General features: G+C 48.3%; 1 pseudogene; it reads left to right on the forward strand.

The window, feature by feature from the left end:
* The first annotated feature begins 783 nt into the window (after positions 1-783).
* Positions 784-22,823, forward strand: LOC138487484 (cleavage and polyadenylation specificity factor subunit 7-like; annotated as a pseudogene).
* Positions 22,824-23,096: the final 273 nt, after the last annotated feature.

The following is a 23,096-nucleotide window of genomic DNA, read 5'->3' on the forward strand; positions in this document are numbered from 1 at the left end:
GCACCTCAGCAGCCACATGCGTTGATGTTGATATAAACAAAAAATCCTCCATGGGCTCATGGTCTGCACTGATGGGCCATCGTGAGAGATCAGTTGTCGCTGTTGTCACCCTTTGTTTGAATATCAGGAGGTGTGCGTGGTAAGGGTTCCTGTTCACGCATAGCCCCAGCATGTCCCTCCTTGCAGCAAGCATGCGGGTCTGGTAAGCCTGGTCCTGCAGGAAGATGGCACGGAGGTCCCCATGCAGCACCTCATGTGTTGCACGGAATTCCTCCTGCAAGGTCTCATGTGTAGCATGGAGTTCTGCCTGCAAGGCCTCACGTGACAGACAGACCTCCTCACGGCTTGCATGGAGTTCAGCCGAGATGGTGTGTTCAAGCTGCTCCATCCGCTGTTCAGCCCGTGTACCCTAGCTCATCAAAAGTGCAGTCGGAGTAATTCTGAGGGAGATGTTCTCTTCCCTTAGGGCTTCCCTGTGGGCCTCTGTCTCAGCAGCAATGGCTGTCTGCAGAGCCTCCAGTTCAGCTCGTCGGACCCTTTTGGCAGCCAACGTGTTCAGCCTGTGTGAGCGGCACATGGACTGCGTTGCCTGCTGCTGGAGCTTCACCTGCCGTTCAGGGGGGAGAATGGAATCGGCCACAGGTTTCACACCCTGATCCATCATCTCACATGATGCCCCCTGTTGCTGTGCAATGGCATATATGGAATTCTCCCAAACAGTGTTCCCCGGTGGTGCATGGCCACTGCGTTGCCGGACAGCACACCTGTTGGGCCCAAGGAGACATGGTCCTTGCTGCACTGGTGCTGCCTGTGGCTGCAGGACTGCATTCCCCCATTGATCTGCTGCCCCGGGTACAGGAACAACAGGTATGGAGCCTGGCCCTGCATTTGTAAGCACCACAGGCAGACATACCAACACTGACTGGCCCCTTGAGGAGTATCCCCCACTGCAGGTGTGTTGGACAGAACAGCATCCACTGCAGAATCACTCACCTGCGACAGCATGGACAGATCAATATCCAATTCGGCATCAGAGGCAAAGAGATCCTCAGAGGTGTACCCAGAGCCAGCCCTGGACAGGATGGTCTGGAGCACCAATGGATCCTCATGGGCTACCACACCACACCCTATACTGGTGCTTGGTTGGTGCCCTGAACCCTCCGCCCTCTCTGCCATCTCCTCCTCCTCCTCCTCTGCTGCCAGTGCCTCATCACCTGCAAATAACCAAAAGAACACATGAGCACACATGTCAACAGCATATACCACAAACAATAGGCATCACAATGCTGACAGCCAACACATGAAGCTGCCAATTCCCACATGACAAATTCTGGCATGCACACAGTGGCAATGAAATGGAAGGGGACCCTGAAAGCAGACATGGACACATGTCAAATGTGAAGCCAACACATGTACTGCATGTTGCATAGCACCTGCATCACGCACAAGCTGCTGCCTTTCATAGACCTTACATAAAATTGACAGATACCAACAAACCAATGGCACGTAGCATAGGCATGGCAGAACTGTCAACCAGCCCCAGGTGGAAGTTAAATAGTACTGTCCGTGACCCATGTAAAATGCATATCACCATACAGTACATGTAAATCACTACGACAAAAAAGACACATGTGACACAGGATGCAACAATGCTAGTGTGTTGCAATACAGTGAATGAAGACACATGGATACAGTAATGCTAGGTGACTTTGACATCACACAAGTGAATAGGCATGTAGAAGGCTCCTCAGAAGGGTATCAGGTAATATTATTGCCACCAAAAATATCGCCGTACATATGGTCGTTGGGAACGGCCATAGGCGATATCTTTGGTGGGGATAATTTATGGGGTAAATGGATGGAGGGGTTGCGGGGTTGTCCCCTGCTCCCTTTTAAAATACATAGGGGTTGCGGCGGTGTCCCCCACAGGTTCCATGGGGTAACATCTCGGCAAAAATATGGCAAAATATTTGTATGGCAATATTTTTGCGGCAATATTATCACATGGAACCCTCAGAAGTGTGTGGGTGCAGGGCAGTACATGTTTACGGCCTCAAATATCAATAGAAACACAAACACAGTAATGTCAATGTTGTGTCATGATGGCACTGTAAGCGCAAGTGCAGTCATCATGTGCAGTGTTTGCAGTGGGCTGTAGGGATACAGTAACACCCACCCACCCCATTTTGGGGAATGGCGGGGAGGCAGTGCATGGCCCAGGCTGGTGGATCAGAGTACTGTGTCGTATCAGACAGTATGGGGAGGTGTCAATTGCAGAATCTTAGTCATCTGAGACTACAGCAGATGAGATGAAGACAATACGCACAACACATGAGGAATCATCAGAAGTTCACACAGACCAGACACAGAGAAGCTACAACACCAGTTGCATAGAGGCAGGAAGGCTGTACCAGAGGGAGGCTTATGCTCGACACAGACGAGGACACCCAAAAAATGGCTGTGATGAGGAACTGACCCTGAGTGAGCATCAAAGGGATGATTAAATACCATGATACAGATTAAATACCGGAGATGGAGTAGAATGAGGAGCTTGACACGGACCCATAGGGGCCTGCTGGTAATGCACATGGTCCATTAATTAACAATCATGTCCACTGTGAGCCTGTTCCATCTTCACAGTCTCCGTGAGACACCCTGCATCAAGGACAAAGGATGTATCACACACTACAGGTCTGGCAGAGTAGCAGAGGGAAGGGTGCATATACACAGAATTTGGGGACAGGCCTTTGCAGTACTACTGCCGCAGATACACGTGGCTTGGCCACAGCAACCTTAGCCACACGTGTCTTGCCCTTCCTGACACTGAAATCTGCCTAGGAGTCTTCCTTTGCCTGTGCCAATACAGCCCGCAGTTGCTGACCCTGAGCCTTGGTGGTGGTAGGCGCAGCAGCACCTGCAGCTTCCAAAACCTGGGGGCTCATGACAGCAGATGAAAATGTCTGTTGGGTCAGATTGGCAGATGTCCACAGCAGCTGCATCACCCTAACCCACTGGGGGGGCATAGCTGTCCCAGCATGTGCCTGGACATCCTGTCCTTGTGGACCACCTTGCCCATGTTCCCCAACACAGCCACCTTGGCCTCCCTGGACTCCCTGGCCATGTGCCCCACCATGGTCACCTATGGGAAGTTGCCCAGCTTTGCCGCCCTTACCACTTGGTGGCCTCCCACCATGGCACTGATGGACTAGTGTGAATGGGAGGTGAACACAATAATTGTGTTGGGCAATTGGGGTGAAGGGGCAGAGTATGGGATGGTAAACGTACCCCTGTGCTCCTGCGAGGCTATCTGTGACCCCTGGGGAAAAATGACGGGTCACACAATGCTCATGCACCGCAAAACCAAAAATGGTTCACGACACACAGGGGTAACCACAGTGGGAAATAAGCATGTTCGACTCACCATCTGCCCTGAATGAAAAAGATAAACACACGTGCATGTGCGTGTAGGCAACTCCCCCGCCAATGCAAGAAGTACGAACTGTAACCGTAGTGAAGATATCGAGTGTGAACCCACAAGAAGAATCACACGCGTCTGTCCCCACGAAAAACACGTACAGCGAACTAGTGTCCTATGCAGACCTTTGATACGTACCGAATGCAACGCCCGCGCGTGTCATGTCACTTACGCGCTTACACGCTAAGGGCCTTTCTTCTAATTCCACACTAACGCAGTGTTTTTGCATGTGCAGTCACTGCATCAAGCTAGCCACGCGACAACTCACAGAAGGCCATTTACCTGCCCCCCAACACCCTGCGCTGCTTCCTACGAGCCATCTGCTGCTGTCACCCCACTCAGTGTGCCTGCTGCCTACGGCCACTGCAATTTGGTTCCCGCACAGAAGCCATTGCTAGGGATCCTGTTGCTGAGACCACCTCTGCTGACACAGAAGACTCCCGACTGCTCCCGCTCCACAGACCAGCCCCAGGACCCAGTTGCCCACCCACACCTGCCTCAGGGGTTGCCATGTCAGACCAAGTAACATCTGGGGCTAGTGGCAACCCCCACGACAGAGAGGCAGAGGGCTGCCAGCTTCAGTCCCAATGAAGTTAGCATCCTGGTGGAGCAAGTCCTGGGGCATTGTGATGGCCTCTTCTCAACATCGCACCTCGACAAGGAAGGACAGAGTAGGATCTGGGCGGCCATCATGGGTGCCATCAATGTGCAGGGGGTGGCACTCGACGAGTACAACCGTGTCTGGAAGCGCTGAGAGGACTTCAGGTCCAGGAACCTCAACAAGGCCGGATGATGAAGTGGGGGTGCCGGGGCCAGTTGAGCAACAACCAGATGAGGGTCCTGAAGCGCATACACCCAGCACTTTACCACCAGGTCCTACAGTTTCAGCTCCATCTGGAGTCAAGTGGTAAGTGTCCAAGTGTTCTTGTCCAGCGTAGTGCATGTTGAGGTGTGGCTGGAGTGTGCACCTTGGACTTATGTCTGGCATGCCTCATGTATGGATGTCTGTGTGCAGGGCCATGACAGTGCTGCATGTGAGTCCAATCGTGTTCCACATCAATGGTGTCTGTGTTACAATGCATGGTGTGCACCAGCATGTGACGATGCACACATGTCTGCATGCCTGTGTCTGGACTTGGCCATGTTTGGGGTGTGAGACCTGGATGCTTATGTCACCTTCATGGACATGCATGGTGTACATGGCTACTCAGACACCACTAGCATGTGTGTCTGAGTAGCCATGGGTGCATGACACATGAACATCACGATGTGTGATTGACTGATGTGGCACAGTTGTCCATGAGTGCACTGTGATGGGAGGTAGATATGGCCAGATGCATGACTGTCTGGTGGTGTGTGTGCATGTGATGTGCATGTCCCATGATGCATGTGAGGTTCAGCCCCCCCTTCTGATGTTCTCGCAGTGCCTTGGACATGGATGCGAATGTCTGTTGCACGTGCCATGCTTGTTTGTGCATGTGTGTTGCTTGCACTGACCCATGCGTGGTGGAGGGGGTTGATCGTTATGATGTTTGACAATGCCACTCATGTGCATCTGCTTTGTGTCTGGCAGACATTTGTTCGGTGCACTGATGCTTGTGTTCAATGTCTCCCTCTCTACAGCGCTGATGGAGGAAGGGGGCGGACAGCGCTGTGGAGCAAAGCGGCAGGGATGCCTCCACCAGCCAGAGACGCAAGGCCCAGTCACCCTCCCAGGTTATGACATCTTCCGGGAGCGAGGGGACTGGTGCTGCGTCCGCGATTACGGCCGCAGCTGCCGAGGGGATGCCTAAAAAGGCGAGGTTGGAGATGGGCTCCTCAGCAGAGGAATGGACAGGTGAGCCCCCACAGGGGCAATCTGATGCTTAAGACGGTGCAGAGGCATCCAGGTCAGTGGTGGGTGAGGGGGAGAAGGAGGCTGCATCAGACCAGCACATGGGGACTGGATGGGGTGATACCACAAGTGCAATTGCTGCAGTCCTGGGTCAGGGGCAGGAGGAAGCGCAGGTCACCACAGAGCGGCCTGTGTCTAATCCTGTTCCTGATCCTGCGACTGCATCAGTGGGCACCTGCAGGCATGCCTCAGACCAGGCCGTTCCGCAGGTAGAGGATGAGTCCACATCAACTGACCCTCCTCTACCTGCAGACCTGGCAATCGTGACAGGGCTTAGCCCGTGCTAGTCATTGTCGCAATGCACACAGCCATCATTCGTGATGACGTGCGTGGTTCCTGGCAGGACCATGCACATCATCACGAAGAGCTCTGTGCCATCCTGAACTGGCTTGCACGGCTCATTGTCGCGGGTTTCCTACATGTGCTGGGCCCTGCTGCGACCCCCTATTCGTCTTCCTCCACTATGCGCCAGTCGTCCTCCCTGCCGTCTCCTGGCCCAGATGCTACCAGGACCCCCTGTGGACCTGTTCGTCCCACCTGTGCTAGTCGGGTGGAGATCACATCCCTGCCACATTCGGGAGTCGGAGGTTCAGCAGAGGTGGTCACCCCAGCAACAGGACCACTGGCAATGGAGATTGTGCAGGCACCTTCAAATTTACACGTGAGCCCCAGGGTGTGCCATAATCCCGGAGGCTGTCCGGGTGGCACAGGCACATGACTTTAAGGCAGCAGGAGACTTCACATAGGATGCGTCAGGACTCAGGGCCAACAACATCACTGAGGCAGGCATCGGCCGACGGGCAGTGGGACCTAGGAGCAAGTGTGTCTTCCATGTGGCAGCGGAGGGTACAGCAAATAGATGCAGAGAAGTGGCGGGCACGGAGGACACGACTCACCATGGCCAGGGCAGAGAACTCCATGCGTAGGGCAGAGAGGCAGGCGGAGTTCCTTGAGGAGACACACAGGGAGTTTGAGAGGAACATGACAGAGTCCCTGCGAGCCCTCGGGATAGAGCTGAGTCTCGCTTCAGTGATATAGACACAGAATTTGATGATGCCCTGGCCCAGACTCTTGGTAACATTGGTGAATCGTAGGAGTATCCCACTGCCATTGTATATAGTTCTGTAGTGTAAGGTTTCCTTTTTTATTATTATTTGGAGTCCATGGACATTGCTCCACATTTTGTAGATAGTTGATTTTTAATAGGGATTTTAGGGGTAAGGTTTTGACTTTTGGGATCATGGACCATTACTCCTTGTATATAGTTGGACTTTGTTGCATTTCTTACATTTGTTTTCACTATGGAGTAATGGTTTATTTTTTATTTATTTTTGGAACAGGAGGACAGACTTTGGAAATGGACCACTTTCTGGATTTTCATTTTCTTTATTTCGGATTCCTTTTTAATTTGCATTTCGTTTTAATTTGCTTTCAATTCATTTACCTTTTCATGTTTGTTTTACATTTGGTTTGTTTTTCAAATTTCAATACTTTTTCATACAATCAAATCTAAGTAGTGTCTGCTCTCAATGGTTTGGTGCATCATCATTGGCTCTGTCATGTGTCACTGCTGTGGAGCAATGTTGGTCATGTCTTTGGGTACATGCATGTGTGCATTTGTGATTTACATTCCATGGGGCATGTACTGGGGCCAATGAATAGGTGTTGAGTTGCACTGCGGGCGGCAGCGTGTGGTGGCATTTTAGTGGAAATCTCATACATGAATTCATGTTGGGACGATGTGTTTGGGGGATGTGTGTCGGGGCCTGCCTGCAGGTTGCTGTCACTGGTGGGGGGTCATGAGTCAGGGCCTTGCCTGCAGGTTACCGTCACTGGTGGGGGGGCATGGGACGGGTACAGCCTGTGGTGTATGGTCCCGTGTGGGCTGCATACGGGGCATGGTTATGGGTGTTGAGCTACCTGCGGGGCATGGTCACGGGTGTTGGGGGGTCCTCTGTGGTGTGGGCTACCTGCAGGACATGGTCACAGGTGTTGGGTGGTCCCCTGTGGTGTGGGCTGCCTGCAGAGCATGGTCATGGGTATTGGGCTGCCTGTGGGGGATAGTCACGGATGTTGGGGTGTCACCTGTGGTGTGGGCTGCCTGCGGGGGTATGGTTATGGGTGTTGGGCTGCCTGTGGGGTATGGACACGGGTGTTGGGGCATCTCTGGTGGTGTGGGATGTCTGTGGGGCATGGTGATGGGAGTTGGTCTGCCTGTGGGGTATGGACATGGTTGTTGGTGCTCCCCTGTGGTGTTGACTGCCTGCAGGGCATTGTCATGGGAGTTGGGCTGCCTACAGGGTATTTATACGCGGATGTTGGGGGGTCCCCTGTGCTGTGGGCTGTCTGCGGGGCATGGTGATGAGAGTTGGTCTGCCTGCAGGGTATGGGCACATGTGTTGTTGCTCCCCTGTGGTGTGGGTTGCCTGCGGAGCATGGTCATGGGAGTTGGGCTGCCTGCAGGGTATGGATACAGGTGTTGGGTGGTCCCCTGTGGTGGGCTGCCTGCGGGGCATGGTCATGGGTGTTGGGCTGCTTGATGGTCACGGGTGTTGGGGGGTCCTCTGTGGTGTGGGCTGCCTGTGGGGCATGGTCACAGGTGATGGGGTTTCCCTGTGGTGTGGGCTGTCTGTGAGGCATGGTCATGGGTGTTGGTGCTCCCCTGTGGTGTGGGCTGCCTGCAGGGCATTGCAATGGACGTTGGGCTGCCTGCGGTGTATGGACTCAAGTGTTGGTGCTCCCCTGTGGAGTGGGCTGCCTGCGGGGCATGGTCATGGGAGCTGGGCTGACTGTGGAGTATGGACATGGGTTTTGGGGGGTCCCCTGTGGTGTGGCTATTTCTGGCTGATTATTCAAGTTGGGGGCTCTGTAGATAACTACTACATTGATAGTTGCTTTTCCATTTATGGGGAGTTTGGCTAGTAGAAGTGTGTGTCCTTTTAAGCTTTCAATTTGGCATGATCTAAGGTTGAGTTTGATCTTTGCAATGATGGCCACTCCACCTCCATCTGAGTGTGTCCTATCCATTCTAAGGATGGTATAGTCAGGGGGAAGTCAGGGGGAATGGCTATGGTGAGGTGGGGGCCCGAGGCTTGGTGAAGCCATGATTCAGTGATGACTAGAATATCCAGTTTAGATTCTATGATGAGGTCATGTATTTCAATAGCATGAGCTCCTAGGGAGCGAGCATTTATGAGGGAGCATTTGAATGTGGTGGGTGGTTTAGGGGGGTGGGTTTCTTCTGTTGTTGTGGTCATCCGTCTGGGGGTAGTACTTTTTTGAGAGTTGCTTTTAGGTGTGACAGGATGGCTGATTGGTGGTGATTTGGTATGAGAAGTGGTAGTTAGAGTATCGAGGGCTGTGTGATACTTGGCGTGATGCTGGGTACGTACTCTTAAGCGTAATCGCTTGACATTACCTAAGACAGATAGGGATGGGAGTTCTGCTGAGCTACTGTGCTTCTGAGTGTGTTTATATCGTGTGGTGGTGGTGACGTCAAGAGAGAAGGCTTGAGTGTTAGCCGTAGGTTTAATGATGGTGGCATCATAAGTAATAGATGTGAACAGTGATTTTGAGGGCAGGAATGACTTAGGGCATGGGATAGGAACGAGCCTTGGGCAAGCTGGTTTGGAGACCCCATTTGTATGTGCATTGTAATGGCTACCTAGGCAAGGAATGTGGTTAGGTATAAGGTAGAATGGCAACATGATGATGATTAGCCAAACTAACATGATAGGGTGCAACTAGGAAGATATATAGTCGAGGCTTAGTCAGAACCAATGGCGTGTAAGGTGAGGAATTGAGAAACTCGTAAGGAATGATGTTAGTTATTCGATAAGCAGGCTAGTTATAGCAGTTCAAAGCACAACATTTTTCCCACGCTAGGCTAGTCCACCCTACAACTAACTCAATAAGGATTAAGCATATATACATACAAGTTATGCACGAGGGAGTACATGGATACAGGTTATGATAGAGTGAAGCAGCATAAGATAGGTCATTGTGCGCCTGGTGCGAGCCAGGGGGCAGAACGGCATTAGGCTATTTCCGCATACATGTGCACAAATTGTGTCGTGAGTACGTGCTTACAAATTAATTAAGCCAGAAGGATTAACAGTGAATAGGCAATTTCAATAGGATACAAGATTGAATAAGCACAAATAGATAGCTGTGACGAACCTTCGTGTGGGATAGGCCAGTTAGCAAAATATGCAAGCACACGGCTATCAGTCAGGATCCGTAGGTTGTTGACGGAGATCGCGAGACCAGCGCATCAGCGGTTTACTATTTAGAATGTGCAGATGCTAGCATATATTGGGATAAAACGTCATTAGAGTGTGGTAGATCCCCATTGGCACTAGAGCATATGGCTTCAGTTATGCTAGCCTGTTAGACAATCAATGGTGGACAAAGTGGTGGTAACTCTATAAGTGGCACAAATATGCGTGAGTGTGACAGTCACAGGTAGAAACAGTAGGTCACAAATCTTAACTATCCGTGGCTATTGCAGATTTGAGCTATGCAGTCACATTGTATTATTGCATTGGCAGATTAGGAAGGTGATCGTAGTGGCAGAGAAGCAGGAGCATATGCAAGTATGGACTAGGTAAACTGTGACTAGGTAAGCTGCTAGCTAAAGCGGTAACAGTGAGCTGGCAACAGCAAGTGTCCTATAAGCAGCGGACTAGGAGTGGCCGTTCGGCGGAGCGTGATGTTAGGCAATCGGGTACAGTGTCACGATTTGGTGGGGTGAGCGCTGGCCATAACACAGGAACCGCGCTCTACTCGCCACCAATAGGATGATGACAGATTTAGGACATAGTATGGGGTCAATGGCAGGTTATGGCCAATGGTCAGAGTTTATAAATTGGGCAGGAGTTGGTATGTGCACACACCTTTCGGATTGAATAGTCCAAGATGCGATCTGTTAAAACCAATATCTCTGATCTGCTAAATCCTAGTCTAATGCATGTATGACCAATTAATGAAATATAAAAGATACACCAGAACACGATCACGCGCATCCCCACGCAAAACAGTTGCACAACATGGCCTTCCCCGGAAGGGCCACAGCCGGCGATTTCCACCTGCCGGCGAATTGATGCTGGTGATGTACGCTTTCATTGCTAAGCAACGTGATTCATTCAAACGAGAGCAGCCATTTCAAGGTCAGGCCAAACATGAATAAAGGTGGATTCCTCTCTTCGGCGGGCAATGGCACATTCAGACATTGGGATTACCCCTGACATGCAATCGGCTTGCACATGGGCGAGTGCCTTTACAGCACAGGTGCTCACCTCTGTCGTGAGTGGGCCTGCGGTAGTACCGTAGGTGGCGGCAATCAGCTGTTGGCGGCAATGTAGAGCAGCCGCATTGGGTGGCGTTGCAGCAGCAGGGGAAATGGGCTGCTGCCCTCTCCATGCACGGCGCTCAACTTCTGATGTTTATTTTGGGAATAATTAGTCAAAGAGAGTATTAATAATACAGATGTGATAATACTAAGCTATTCATTACAGTTTATCGGTCGTGAAAAGTGAAGATAGGAAGAATGCCCATGTAGATGACAAAAACATATATGCAATACAGAGGAGATGTGTGGTTCTGTAATATGGTCCAAGCATAATTTCGAAACAAGGTTCTTTACTAGGGGTACATATATCATAGCCAGTATAACCAGCAGCAACTGCTAATAAATCTGTGTGGTGCCTGGATGCCCATTCTGGTGCAGTAACTTTCAATTGATTGTGGCACATTCATTGACTGACTGGGATAAGACAAGGTGTAAGAATTATTGTGTGCAATTATTTCTGCATCAATATATAAATGGAACCCAGTGGATGAGATTAGTTGTTCTGAAGGATCCACATACAGGTTGAATGACAGTGGTAACCGAGTTCAGTACATGAGGCTTCCAATCTGAGCAAGATCCTCTAAAAGGACCAATTCCATTATATCCATTATAAATGCCTTTATTTACAATCGCAAGCTGGAAAAGACAATCCAGGAGTAGCCATTGTCAACCGTGACAAAGGTTGCCCATAGGTGCCACCTAACCCCAGGGTTCTGCATCTATTTCACAAGCTAGATTTGGTGACAAAGAGAAAAACTCACTTAAAACCAAAAAATAGAAACTTAATCAGAAATAAGAGGGGGTAGGGTGGCATGAGGGGAGTCGTTAGGTGTAAGCACACATGGGGTGGATGAACCTGGGGAGAACAGAGGGAAGATACCTGCTCCACCCATGAGTGGAAGGAGCAAGGGTGTTGGGTGGAAAAATGTGGCCATCTGGCCTATGGGAACACATGACATAGACCCAGTCAAAGCCACCACACTGCATCATCCACTCCTCAGATGTCTCGCCCTAAACATACAAGAATTATCTCTGTCCACATGACTGGGTTGAATCCTGCCTGGATGTTGAGCAGAGGAACATTATTCTCTACAAGATTTTGCAGATGGCCTACTACTTATTCTATACGATGACACAGATAATTTAGCTTATGGGCTCCTATGAAGCAACCTACTGATATGTTTAGCATTGGCTTAGACGACACATATTGAGTGTTATCAGTATAGGCCCTGTTCTCCAAGGAGCAACTTACTAAGTGATATAGATCTTGATTAATCATGGGCTGTCGTCTGGAGACATCTGGTTGTGCTCTTTAGCCTTTCTTGACGGAATGATGTATAGAACTCACCTGCAGCCTGAGTCCCACAGAGGTCAGAAGAAGGTGTAAACAAGCTCCCTATGCCATGGCAAAAGATGTCACTGAATGCAGTTGACAGGACACAAAAACAGTGCCAAAGCCCTGGTGGTTGATAAAGCAGTGACAACCAACATTGTCAGAAAAGTAATAGGGTACTGGGGAGAGTAAGTGCATAAGATGGAGTCAAAGAAAAAGCAGGAATTAACAGAGAGACACAGAAGTAATCAGCATACCAGTTGGCAGGAAGCAGATGGCAAGCCTAGAAGTGGGTAAACTGTACACAAAGTAACAATTCTGCATAATACGCAGGGATTTCGTTTTCCCCACGATTATCAACCAGTTTTGTTATCAGGGAACTGTTGCATGCCTCCCTTATTTCCCATTTGACTATGGTGCTGAGGTGTGTTAACATGTGTGTACAATTTAAAATATGCTGACAATAACTTGCATTATAATTCTGCAGATTTTTGCTTAGGGAAGCTGTGTTATTGATTCATAAGGAATAGCATTTCAGTTCAAACAACCAGGGACAATGGTTTTAGGATTGTATTAAATGTGTATCAGTTCTCCTTCCTTTTCATTTCTTTACGTCCCACTGGCATGGAATTATAATCAAAGGCTTTTTCCAAATCTATGGCCACCAATGCCAATAGATCAGGGCTGGTGTCTGCCATGTCCAAAGGTTGTTTGTAGCCTTCTAATATTCATGTTTAGCAGAAATAATTTCTGATCCAGGTGGAAAAACATGCAGTCTGTGCCTGCCAAGTGTGATTCTTGTAAGAAGGCAAATATAGGTCTTTACCTATTCAGTAATTGTAGGACCACCCCCTCTTGATTTTGTCACATAAGTAGTTAACATTCCAAGACATCACCGACAATTTCCTGTCCGACCAATCAGCCATCACTATGTATGTAGCATCTACCCTCTAAATTGCACCAACCGAAGGAATATGTGGAGGAGAAACTTTTACTTATACTTTTCAACAGTACCTTGTCATGTGATTATACAAACCCCAAACCCCCCAGGCCATGCCAAACCACCCCACAGCACCTCCTCCCACTTGTCCAAACCCCATTCCCAACCAATCCAATTAACACCCCCACCCCATACCACCCAGGTGTATCTGTCGCTCAACCCAAAACATTAAACACCAGTGGAAATTAGGGTCCGCTCCCGGAGCTATAAACCACACATACCTCAAATATATGAACCATGATTACTGACTCAGCCCTTTAAGACGAGGTAGCAATACTTTGAGTTGGATGGGGATGCAGAAGATACTCACACATCAATAATCAAACTAACTCAGGAAGTTGGCAAAACAAAACTGTTCTAATTGCAGTTTTCTAAAACAGGGAGTACAACAGACATCAACGGACGTCGCACAGCATGATCTCTCAGCATTTTAAAAAAAAACATTACTTTTATAGCAAAACCTCATCATTGCTGATGTCAAATCTGCGTGGAAAACTACCAAAATCTATTGGAGAAAGTGATTGGGTCTATGGGAACATCTAGGTATATGTTCCATACTTGTCTAATAGAGTGATATAGGGCCTCATTCCGAGTCTGGCGCTAACCAATGGCGCTATTAGCACCTTGGTCGGCGCCGGACCCGTACCGGCACCGCCCTGGTGGAATGGGAAATTACCGCCCTATTCCGAGTTGACCAGAGCGGTAATTTCCCATTCCCCAGGGCTCTTCTCCATTCCCAAATGAGCCCCCATAGGGCTCAATGGGAATGGGGAAATTGCAAATAATGGTGACCGTACTTTACGGTCACCGTTATTGGCTTAAAAGCCCCTTTGCGCCCTCGTCCCTAACGCCTGCTAAAAGCAGGCGTTAAGGACGAGGCCGCAAAGGGAACTCGGAATGTGGCGGTAAGGGATTACCGGCACCGGTCTCGTTAACGGTGACCGGTATCCCTTACTGCCATACTCGGAATGAGGCCCATAGTCTTTAACGTCAGGCCCAACCCCAAACAGACCACTCTGAACATCATCAAATACATGGCGTCCCTTTGGTTACGCAAAATATAGGGCTCTTTACTATGTGGCCCTCTATAATTGGTTAGCACCCTTACACCTGTCAGTATTTTTCCACTTACACCAGCCGCACGCAGCCGAACCGCTGGACGGATTTACACCAAATTTGCGGCAGGAGCGGCGGCCTGGTCCCAAAAGCTTTTGTAAATTTGGTGTAAATCCGTCCAGTAGTTTTTTTAAAAAATGACCAAAATGTAAGGCAAAAAAATTAGTGATATCTGCGTCCGCTTCGCGGACGGACTTCCCTGTTCGCTCTGCGGACAGCACCCCGATTGGCCCGTGGGCTTGCGTCATGTCCGCGGACATGCGACGTGTTCGCTGATTGGACGGCGAGGGGCGTGGAGCGCGTCAGATTTTCTGTGGCGCCCGCCATCTTGTATTCGCAGTCGACCGCGTACAGCGCAGTGAAACGTGGATAAAAAATTGTATTTAGTGCCGTGTGTTGGTGTGTAAGAGTGTTTGGGGAGGGTGGGGGAGTACGAGATAGGTTCAATGCTTTGTTTTTTTATGTGCTAGACCTTTTTGTTGCGTTCGATTTGTCCGCGGAGAACACGGCTGTTCTGACATTTTGTAAATAAACTAAATGGTGGGGTGTTTAGAGGACGGAGTATGTGTCATTTTTGTTCGCAAAGAAGGTAAAAATGAGCTATGAACACTCGCGGTCATCACAATGACATTTGTGATGTCATCTTTGATGTCCTGGGTGTTAGTCTTAGCAGTGCACGGTGGTGGCGCGAGTTATGGTTGCCTAGCTTACCATAACTGCCGAATTTCAAGGGTTTTTCGGTTTTACTTGGAACCATAACGTCCCTTTAACAAAGTGTTTTCACTGAATTTCATAGGTTTTTAGTAGCACAACTTAACCATAACGTCCCTTTAACAAAGTTTTTTTCACTGAATATATATATATATATATGTTAGCACATGCTTCAATCTATTCTCTTACATACTCTTATATATGTGAGAGTATGTAAACTTTGTCAGTCAAGTGGCACAGCGAGTAGAGTGCTCGTTTTGGCATCCGTACAGAGCCTGCAGACACAGGTTTGAATCCCAGCAGGGCCAAACTCAGCCTTTCATCCTTCCGAGATCGATAAAGGAGCACCACACACCGTGTATAATAATAAGCAGCGCTCAGATATCTGAGGGTTTGTAGCGCTATATAAATGCAAAATTATTATTATTATTCACTACATAGTTAGCCTCAAGAATACTTTGCTTGCATTTCTTTGCATCTGTACACGTGTAAAATAACTTGACATCTTCATCTTTTCTGTAGCATAAAGTTCTTCATCTCAATCCCAAAATGCTGCTTATCTTTGATACTTTCTTGATGCCTATAGAATATCTATGTCCTCTTGTCTCTGCATCTCTTCTGAGTGCGTCAGTCTTGTGTCGCATGATGTCACCAATCTGCTATTTTGCTCAACTTTTCACACTTCTTCTGGTATCTCATTCATATGGCCATCACACTGTCGCATATGGTATGGTTTTCGCAATGGGAACCTTGCTTCCAGGATTCTCCTTGGTACTGGTATCTTCACTGGCACTGTACGTATTTCACACTCTGGTTCCCGGCATATAGGCAACATGGGCACGATGCTTGAGGTGAGGGTACTTGGCTCCCTCTCTACACATTCCCCCATCACCCCCACTGGTTCCCCCCACCACCCAGCAATGCCAATACCTCAACCCCTCCACCGCACTACCCACCTAACTATAGGCACTCGCACCACACCCCCATCAGAATGCCACACTATTGTAGTACCCAACACCTATGCCCACTTTTTAAACCAGTCCAATGCCTTCAGGACCCTCCTGGACCATCCCTCAGAACTGGGCCATTGCCGGGCTGCATATCAACAGTGTCCCAAACACCCATCGTCTCCCATACTTTCTCAGGATTATAATTTGGAGGTGAGCCCACGCTAGAGACACTTCCACACCAACAGTTTATAACTTAGACTCTAGTAAGGAGCGGGAGTTTTGATTGGCTGCCGTTATCTGCACTAGTATGAACTGTGCCACCTCTGGGGTAACTGTCACTAGGTCCTCTTGAGGTTACTGAGGTGCTGCAGTCTTTTTGTTTTGCCCCCCATAAAGCAGTCCAGGACTTGCTGCTGGCCTTCGACCATGTTGTGAGGACTCCACTGCCGGCATCTCCCTTCCCCCTGTCGGTGTAGTTGTACTATAGGACCTAGCACAGGGCAAGGGGAGGGCAGGGCGGGAGAAGCTATTGCATTAATACCACATCCCGAGGTCTCCTAAGTCTCCTAAGTCTGATGCCCCTCTGTTCAATTGCCGCTTGTGAACAATCCACTTGCTCCAGCATTCTGCTCCACCCCTTAACATCCTGTGGCCATACGCCGGGCTACTGAAGCCGCCATACGAGCTGGGGGCCATCACCTCGCGGCTCTGATGCTAGAGTGGAAGGAACCGCCATAATCCAACAGCACTCTGCAGCATCCCGACCATGCCACGCCCCACCAACCCATGGCTGTAAGATGGCAGCCGCGAAGAGTAGCAACGGAGACCCTGCTGTGCTTGTGAAACAGGCACACTCCCGCCGCCGTAAAACTCATAGCCGGCTGCATGCTGCTGTCCCCAACACCGGAGCGGCAGGGGGGGCCACAATGGGGAGGAGCAAGGATCTTCAAAGGATAACAGGAGCCGCCAGTGCAGAGCTCAGAGCTCCCACATCCGACGTTCCCGATGCTTGTTCATGCCCCCAATACAAGTGTTTTTCAAATCAGCATATACCATTGCATTTACAACATATTTACAATGTAAAATATTTTTTAAAATTGTACATATCATTATAAGCTTTGTACAAATCACATGTCAATTGACTTCATGTATCGTTTGACAAAATTATTTCAACAGTGTAGAATGGGTTTATTTCCTTGCTGATTCAAATTGCACACTACGCCCTGCGCATTTTGGAGACACAGTTCCATGAGTTGTAAAGAATGTTGCAGCATCTGTTGAACTTTAAGGCTGCTCGGGTTTCTCATCAATATTTCGGGTTCACATATTGTTCCCAGTCATGCACAAGGCACGGTTCTCCGGTTTTTCAATGCTGCCTCCCAAGGAAGCAACTATCTGGTGCAAATGTTAATAAAACCATGTATTCTATTGCCATTTCTAGCTTTACATTGATGAAGTCTCCATGTCTTGTGTTATGTGTTGTTTAGTACAAAAGAAAACACATTTGAACTTTATCGATGCAATAGTACTCCAACAAATTGTATCATATGAGTCACACTTTAATAAAACAGTGCAACTGTTCAGCACCTCTCGTCTTGGGTTCCATTTGTGGTGACAGTGTATTATTCAAATGTTACATGTGTATTCATGGCCATGTCATGCTAAGGCTTCTAATGCTTTGTGGGACCATGCCTTTGTAATGCCTCGCATGGCATGTTATGTCTTGCACTTTGTGCCTTAGGACTTAGCTGTGCAATTATAGAGCCGGAAGCTCACCAGTACCAGGAAGTCAACACAGTCACCTGGATGGATTCTCCAAAGGCTTATTGCAGTCTGAAGTGACAGGGACCCACAATAATATCATCGCACAGTACGTGTACCACCTATGCAAACCCCATACATTGCAAATGACCACCTCTGCCAGACTGACAACAGACATCAAACATCAGAACACTACATCGCTCCAACCAGGTTAGTGTATCGCAGTCCCGACTAATGCAAGTTCACACTATGGACCCACAAGGTATCTTTCTGGCCAAAGATACCTTTAGTGATCGTAATACCGGAAACCTACAAAAAAGTGCCTGGATACCTCTGACCTGCATGCCTGCAACACAGCCTCCTAGCTACTTGGAAATATATTCAGCATTTCCCCTATTCCCCCTCTAGTCAAACCCAGACCTCCCTCTTTCGGATTGCAAAGACCATGGCAAAAAAGCATGATCCAAAACCCTTATCACGCAATGTATCATCGTCTAAGAAGTAAGGCAAGGCCTGACATACATTTTCAATATTTGCATGCTGTGAAAACCCCTTCTTTTTAGCATGCAATGTCACTGAGTTTAAAACCTAGCCTCAGGAAGCTAGCTGACAAGACCAGTCCCCTAGCTGCAGAAATGCATATACATATATATTAGTCTCGGAATTATAGAGACTATATGAAATAACACGATAAAACAAGGTTTCTGAATGGCCTATCAAAGGTTTAAAGTAAATAAATTTGCTCACACCCAGGATCAGAATAATGACTTTTGGGGGTACGTTTCTTATGGAGGGGGCAGGAAGTGGAGCTGTAATAACAAGGTGCCATTCGTTCACACCTCCCTTTCCCCTCCATTCAAGTTTCCTATGCACACAAGGCAAAGAAGAGGCACAACACAAGAGTTCACTTCTCTGCCATGCTGTCGTCCGCCATCTTGTGTGTGTAGCCTGCTTTGCGCCTGCATGGGATTTTTATGCAGGTGTTAGAAAAAATGGATTCCTATGGCATATGTCTCCATTTAGCACCTTCTTTAGAACAGGCAGAATCCATAAGACTCCATTGGGGAATGATGTCTCCAAAACGTAATTTGCAGGCGACATTTGCTTGTTCGCAAGACAGAGAACAAAACAAAGAGTAAAGACAATTGTGCCTGGTGTTACTCTCCAGTTTTCCACTCTGCCTCGCAAAAGTTGGAAACTTATATTTATACCCAGCTTAATGTACTTAGTCGTACACAAAGATAAAAGCATTTCTCATATTCGATTTCAAAATGTCCCACATTCGATTATATTGCTTTCATTTCCTTTTGAAGATCAATATACAATGTTATCTTTGTCAAACGTCTATCATTCTGGCTCAAACACAAATCATAGTTCATGCAAGGTAAACCTTACCTTACCTAATGTTTGCTTCAATGCCATTACACATCCTGGTCAAGCACAGTTTTTTTTTAAACAAGTCGTGTCATCCCACATGGACCTTCATGAGCTGAGTCAACACAGTTTTCCCAAATTGGCCACAGCTCCGTTTTTCGGCCACACACTGTTGGAATTACATCTGCTGCCACTTTTGTTTTATGGAAAAGAACACAGATTTCTTTCTAACCATTTTCTTCAGTCCACCCCTTTTGCAGTGGCGCCAATTACGGGAAGGAGTTCATTCCTCTGCTGAAACTACATTCTGGAAACTTTCCAAAATTGGTGCTATGATGAATAGATCTTCCACAGAATCATTGTGGTCCCCTGCACCTGTTATTAGGTCTGTTACAGCTCAGATATACACCCCAGGGCATCGTGGCGCTGCACAGCCCAGCAGAACAGACTAGCACAAATGATGAAAAGACACACGTCAGAACAGAAAGGTTTTCAAAGATTTGCAGAACCACAACTTAGCTCTGGCTACTGAGAAGGCACGACCACCCACACGGGATAGTCTAAATAGGGGAATTTACATAGGGAGCGCCTCTTGGGAGCAAAGTCGATATTTGTGGAGATAGGGACCGAATTTAGATTGTAATTATTCTGCTCCAGTCCCATAAAAAGCGTGATGGGCCAGGCACAACGACTTAAAATTAAGCTGCTTAGATATGGGAAGCCAGTGCAGTTGACGAAGAATAGGAGAGATATTGAGCTCTGAGCAGGATTTTCATCACTACTCTGGCTGACAAATTCTGGAGGATCCTGAGCTTCATTTGAAAGAGAAAAGGTGATTTTTAACCGAACATCTTTAACTACCGGGACTGATAAAAGAAAAGGACCAAGAACAGGGGGAAAATTGTGGCATCCATAGAGAGAAAACAGAGGTGGTGGGGTGGAGGGGGCAACCACCAGTACCTCTAGCTTGTCCCTATTCAAATTAAGCCAGTTGTCATGCATTCAGCAACTCACCTCCTCCAGGCAGCTCCTCAGCTGAGACGCAGTTTCAGGCTAAGCTAAATCAAGCCGCAAAATCTGCGTGTTCTAAGCGTAGGACTAGCACCGGAGGCTATGAGATTGGATGAGCTGAACTAGAGGTTGAATATAGACATTGAATAAGATGGGGGACAAGGCGGAGCCCTGAGGTACACCACACGACAACGAGACAGGTTTAGAATGAAAATGGGGCAATGAAAAAAATGATACCCTGTCAGACAAAGCGATTTACACCAGGATAGAACCTGCCCAGATAGACACCTTCTGGCAAGGCTGTCAGTCAGGATGGAGTGGTAAATGATGTCAAATGCTGCTGACAGATCTAATAGTATCAGTGCACCCACTCCTCCCTGAACGGATAGCCCGGCAAGATCATCCACCACAGATACCAATATCTTCTCCATCCCCCGAAATGGACTGTCATGGATCAAAAAAAGCAATATTTTCAAGGAAAGAACACAAAAGAGAGGAGATCAGCAACTCCAAGATCTTCATAGGAAAGGGTAGAAGTGATTTTTGGATGAAAATTTACCAGCACGGATGGCTCCAAGGAAGTTTTCTTCAGAAGAAGGACTACTAAAGCGTGCTTCAGTTGCAGAGGTATAGTCCCCGATAAGCACAAATGGCTAACCGCAGAAGATACACAGTAAGCGATGCGAGGCATGATGTCTTTCAAACTAGCTAAAGGGATGGAGTCTAGTGGGGAGGCAGACGTACATTTCTTTGTATCCAATACTACGTCCTCTGGGGAGAAAGAGGGAATGCTGGACCAGGAAGAGACTGACAACACCACCTGATAAATGAGTAACATTTACCAGACTGCAGACCAGATAATACAATTTTATCATGGACATTCCACAGACTGAGAAGGAGCAGCTACTGTATGAGATGAGGATCAGACCAAAAGAGAACAGGCCAGAACAAACAGCTCCTTAGGCTGGTTAAGGGCTGTTTCCATCCTCTTTGAGTAATAAAAGCACTTGGCCGTTTAAATGGCATTATGATATTTAGCAGTAACATGACGAATCGTATCTGAATGAGAATACAATCTCCGCCATTGTCGCTTAGCCTGCCTACGTTGAAGTCGGATTGTGAAAGGTCCTCACTGAACCAAGGTTCCAAAGGATGACCTTGTTGTTTACAGCTTTTAAGTGGGGCAAGGTGATCAGCGGTGGGGTTGAAGATCTGAGCGAGATTAGAAAGATCTACATACTGAGAAAAAGTGCACAAAGCATTAACTGCAGCAGAAATAACAGCTGCAGGAATTGATTGCCACTTGTTTCATCAAATTCGGCAGCTTAGAGTTACTCAAGTGAGACATAGGCCCTCATTAAAAGTTTGTCAGTATCCTGCCAGTAATTCCGATGGGATACCAGCAAACTGACCAACCATTTCCACCTCCTGAATTCCAGTGCAGGAACGAAGCGTGTGGCGGCGGATGTGTGGAAACATTCATCAGGGTTTGCGTCATGTCTCGCTCCCAGCAGCACGGATGACGGATTGGATTTAATCGATATTAATGCAGAAGAGGAGTTTATTCAGGATTCAGAATTTGCTGCTGAGCAGGTGGACCTCTATGATGATGTTCTAGCAGCAACAGTAGCCACACCTGATGAGCAGCAGGCATTATGCAGAGTTTCTCAGTCCCCCGCACCTGTTTCTACATCTTCCTCAAGACCTGCCTCAGCAGGTGACAGTTCAAAAGCACCATCCAACAACCAGTAAGTGGGCTCAAACTACGATATGTGGAAGCCCCGTATATATGTCTACGTTGGGAACTTTGCCTGGTGGAGGACAGACCAGCAGCTGGAATCCGTTATCTGCTCTGTGGCAGTGCTTGACCTCATAGAGCTGACGTTTGCTGAAAACAGAGCAAATGGCCAATCAAAAGGGTATGCTGAGATCGTGGTGGGTTCTGAATATTCTGCTTCCAGCATAATAGCAGGCCTGGCCAACCGTAATGTGCATGGCGACCCATTGGATATTCGTGCTGCAAACAAGCTGAACCTGTCCTTTTTTGAGCGCATGTCAAAGAAACAGATTCCTCCAAGAGCAAAATATTCTATGGATGGCGTCTCTCAATGCAGCAGAAACACCCAAGCCACCTAGTGACAAGTTGTACTACAACTGCACCATTTTGTGGAACCCACCCGTGCACCAATTATGAATATGCCACCTACTCTTATGTCACTCCCTCCCCCAATGCCGCCTCATGCACCGCCTTCTATGGCCCCAGGCTACTGGGCGCCTATGCCCCCACCAGGTATTCAGTATCAACAGATGATGACTCCTGCACCCAGATTTCCACCTCACATGACCGGCCACTCCCAGGACCAGTACCTCCTGCTCTGCACCTCAACCCACCCTCTTCACCCCTCCAAACGCAACACTGGCTCCTCCACCCGACAAGGGCCCCCCAAACCCTTTTAAAAACAGACCTACCAACCCCTATAATAACAGGCCACCAAAACCATTTAACAATAGGCCCCCTAATCCCTACGACAATGCACCCCCTGACCCCTACAACAATGCACCTCCCAACACCTACAACAAGGGACACCCAAGTCCATTTGGGATGATGAACAACCCCTACATGCAATGCAGCAAAGACACCGGCATCCATGGGCCAGACATGAGTGAAGAAGAGTTTGAAGAAATCATGAAATGGAACTGTGCCATCTCAAGTAGCGCCTTCTTAAAAACTGTCTTGGGAGCCAGTTTAAGGGAATACAACAATGCTGAAAAATCTCTCCAGGCAGCCATGGTTGTTATCAAAGAGTGGCGAATGATGCACTTTGCCGTGTTCTGTTTTCTTCGTTAAAAGACTGTCAGCGTGAGATTGAGGTAGGGAGACCAGACGCCGCAGTTTTCCTGGGACAGTCCTGGGAAATCGCGCTCCATCCCTGGGGCCCGAGAGTTTTTTAATTTGATAAACACTGTCAGGGGATTGGAAGGGTGGCTGGCTACGGGTTTTTGCCAGGACCCGATGTTGAAATCCTGAAATCGGGCACGGCGCGACTCTTCTTGCGCGTGAAGGGGGGCATGAATGCTTTTCTTTCTATGCATTCCTTTCTTCCTGTTCCCAGCCCACTCA

This window comes from Ambystoma mexicanum, chromosome 9 (assembly GCF_040938575.1).
Source record: "Ambystoma mexicanum isolate Mex_15411 chromosome 9, UKY_AmexF1_1, whole genome shotgun sequence".
In the NCBI taxonomy this organism is placed as follows: domain Eukaryota; kingdom Metazoa; phylum Chordata; class Amphibia; order Caudata; family Ambystomatidae; genus Ambystoma; species Ambystoma mexicanum.